Genomic DNA, 4,334 nt, shown 5'->3' on the forward strand with positions numbered 1-4,334 from the left:
TGACCTCCCTACCTGACACATCTGGTATAGGAGATAGGGAAAGCTCTTTCACTGAGAACTTCTTGTAACAAAGTCCAGATTAATAGTGATAGTTTCATAGTTTGACATTCTTTATTATGTTGATTCTTACAATAATGTAACACATTTTCTGTTTCTGTATTGAGTTTTTTTCTGCTATATTCTGGTAGTCGATTTTTGCTCATGCAGACAAGATGTACTGGACTTTTTACTGCCCTAACTATGTAATTACTGTCTATCCACCATAATTTGCTTATTCATATAGTTGTGTAAGTACATTTGCAGGCTAATTGAGATCCTTTAGCGATTCAAACTCCTGCATTTTTCTTTGATTTTTATCTTTTGCTGAAGAGCTGTGTCCTAACATTTTTAATCTTCTTTACACACAAAGTACAAAAGCTTTGTAATGATCACCTTGACTGCTAATGCTGCTGTCGTCAGTACTCATCTAGTTAGCCCCTTCCCAAGCCCATTTCAGTCAGATTCATTCGTAGATTGTTGTATCGTAAAAAAAAACACAAAAACAACATGTTACTTTCTGGCTCACAAAAATACAGAAAATTGTTGCATTTAGAGTTGATAACATATTGCGAAAAAATTCTCCAACATCTTGTGTTGGTTGTTGAGTTTATTGTCTGCCTTGCTTGCAGAGTTCCTCACTATGAAGAGGGCACTTATGAATGTCCTTTCTGTGGTGACTTACTGATTGTTTTCTTGATGGTAAATGGCTTTGCACAGCTTCCACTAAAAGCAATATTCTCCAGTAAGTTTTATGATGGCTTTTCAGGTCAAGGCTTCTGTTTCTCCTTCAGATATCAGTGCAAAGTTACTGTCTGATGCATAAGCCCATGACAACATGCAATGTTAATAATACAGAGCATAAAATGATAAGTGTATTATTCATGTTATATGAATAGTAACAACTTGGTCTTCGGTTTTATATGAAAAGCTGCCTTCAGAGCAATAATTGATCCCACTTCATCTATTGCCTTACTAGATTTGTGTTTCCCTGAGGAAGTACCTTGATTAGGATCATCTGTACTATCCTATATTCTGTGCAATAGACTATTACTGTGACATATGAACCACAAATTACCCTTATTTAATACTGCAGTTTCCCCTCTTATGAGTTTCCTATCAGTAGACACAGGAGTCCTCAATATTCCTCAGCTGGGCCTCTCAATCCTATTTGCTGCTAATAATGCTCTTCCTGTTTTAGCCTGTCACTCACACTTGAGTCCTTCAGATATAAAACTTAACGTAATTTTCGTAAGCATACAGGCTGCAGTACTGGATTATTAGTTACTACAAGTGTGGCTCTAGAGACACCAGCTATCAGGGGAGCCTTCCCACAGCATAGATTATATTGCTTTTGTCAGGCTTCCCAGCACAGCTTGGGAGGAAGGAAAACAATATCCGGCAGCAGTTACACATTACATATTTCATACCCATTTCACGTAATAGCTTTTAAAAATGTTTTACTTTGCAGATACCATTTTAGTTATGTGTGTTTTTAATATGCAGTTAGATACAGGCTTTTGAGGCATTCTTTGTCACATAAACATGTTAATTTGTAAAGAAATAAAATTTCTAAAACATCTTTTAACTACTTCTTAATCAACTTCTAACTCACCATTTAATCATGTCCCCCCTCCTTCTTTCTCTGCATGCATGTTGCCCTTCCTTTTTTGTTTTGTACAGAATACTGTATTGGAAAACACACCAACATGTTGTCCCTGACCTCCCTTAATTCCACTGAAATTGCTTACTTTTTGTTGTTGTTATTTTTATCTACTAGGATGCAATTCCTTGGGGGTGACATTTGGGGATTATTTCTGCAGAGCTATGTTGAGTTATGGCATTAATCCATAGAAGTGTTGCATGTTGATATTTGTGATCAGTTTGTAGCCTGAATAGGAAGGAACCCTTTTTGGGACTACCTAGTGAACAAACTGGGCAGAATGTGGTGGGTTCCCTGTGTCCTTGTTTTGCCTGCTCTGTAGACGTTTCTTTTCCAATGCATTTTCTTCAAGAATTCTCTGTCCCTGGCTTGCACTTTCTCAGGATGTTCAGTTAGAGGCATCAGGCAGTCACAGTGCAGCACTGAAGCTCAGCACTGCTGTTTGTATACCTCCGTCTCATTTACAGGGCTTGAGTCAGCCTGGGCTTTCCCTGGCTCTTAGCCCATCGCATGAAGCAGTTTCTCTTCTCCGCTGCCAGAAGTCAGGCTTTCACAGTTTCCACTTTTTCCTTGTTCTTCCCCAGTTTGTATTTTTTCATTGCCAAACTCTCTTGGCAACTCAAGATGGTGTGTGGTTGAATAGCCTTTCCCTGTTGTTGCAAAAGACAGGACCTATTAAGTGGTTTGCTTTCGCCTCTGTTACAATTTAGCAACAGGAAAATTTAAATAGTTTTCAGGGTGTTCCTGACTATCACAGATGGTACTTCTCGCCATCCAGGAGACATCTGTACAGGCGATACTAGTTTCTCAAATAACGGTAATAAAGACTTCAGACATACATGAGGTGCCTACAGGATGTTATGTGAATAATGGAAAGCTGCTAAATGAGATGACTTGGATAAACAGCACTTAAGTGGCAGCATTTTCTCTTTTTTTTCCTATTTTTACAGAGAATAGTGGATTGCTTTTTTTATTTCTTTGGAGATGGAAGTTTTTGTTATTTTACTACAAACTAATGATTAAGAGCAATAACTTTCGAGCTGGTATCCTGACTTTTTAATATATGAGATATCATTGAACTTTCATATTTATTGTTTTAGGCTACTATACTTCAAAAACATCCAACACATTAAATCAAGGTGGGAGTTTTTTTCAGAATAGTTGGGCATATTTAGACTGAAAATTTGATTTCTTAACACATATGCTTAAGGGTACGGTGTATGGTTCACCGTGTAGATCATTACGTGGTGATCATAGCATACAGACCTTTTGAGTTGCTAAATAGACAAAGGCAAAATTATAAACACAAATGCCACCTTGAAGTACTTCAGTGAGTTATGCCCTTTTGAAAGTGTTGCCTATAATGACATCCAGATGTCTACATGTAGTGTTATCCCACATATCTTGCCAGATACTGAATATCACCCTTTTTATTTTTTAAAATTCAACCGGTGTCATAAACAGCAGACAACTGTGGGCTGTACTCATTCCATTCTGCATTTCTAAGAGGTCTTATTTTATTTTATTTATTGGCTGAAATTATGCCATACTCTTTTTTCTTTCTTTCTTTTTTTTTTTTTTTTGCATTCCTCTTTACTGGGCATTGATAGCCGTCATCAATGTCTTTGAAGAAGATTGTTGTTACTTAGCTTGGTTTTCTGTACCAGTGATTCTTTCAGCATCCTTTCTTGAAAATAATTACTATTATATCGTTAGAGACAGATTAAGTTTCAGCATAAAGGTCTTGGGTCTCAGTGGCTACACATACATTGAAGTGTAGTGTGTTCTGCAGATCATTCGTTAAAGTTTAATGCTACTGCTAACTAGCAGTACAGAAGAGTACTGTGACCTTGGGAATATTTAATCCCTTTCACTTTTTCCTATTTTTATGTGGATCTGTGCAAATGAGTTGAATAACAATTCAAGACTGACCAAGTAGGATGCTCTATTTGCATTTCCTCAGTTTTCAAGACTTTTATTTTTGCATGTTCCTGCACTGTTTTAATTGAGTTAAATCAAATTACGAGTCTTAAAATTCTAAAAAAATTAAAGAGGCCATGATGTAATGTAACTGAAGAATACTTCAAGGACAATAGGTGCAAAACTGGAGGTAAGACTCATCTCACCCGAATTTTGATATCTACAAGAAGCCTGTGTACCTGTGCAAGTCCTCAAGTCTGTCGAGAGAACCAAGTTGTGCTAGGAGGCAATTCACCTAACCCATTTTATATGCTGGCTCTACGAGAAGATTAACATAGAGCTCAGAGATTCCAATAGGACCTATGACATATATTTTGATTAATAATTACATTGAGTTGAGTGGGTTTTAAATGGTGTCAGTAGAACCAGCTCAAACCTCTCTAATTAAGGAGACAGGCATTACATTTCTTAAGGAAAGGATGAATTGAGATTAACTCCTCTGACAGGTGTGAAATTTCCTTGATGTATGCAAAAACAAATACGGAATGTCTTCAAAATTACTGCACCTAGTTTTTGTCTGTGAAATGAATCTTTTTAAAAGAACACTTCTTGGTTTTTAGATGACCTGTTAAAGAAGATTTTTAAATGGATTTTTAAAACAGAACAGTGATTTATCTTTGCTATTTATTTATTTCTAAATTACTTTATTAACACT

Source organism: Phaethon lepturus, unplaced genomic scaffold, assembly GCF_000687285.1.
Source record: "Phaethon lepturus isolate BGI_N335 unplaced genomic scaffold, ASM68728v1 scaffold40996, whole genome shotgun sequence".
Classification (NCBI taxonomy): domain Eukaryota; kingdom Metazoa; phylum Chordata; class Aves; order Phaethontiformes; family Phaethontidae; genus Phaethon; species Phaethon lepturus.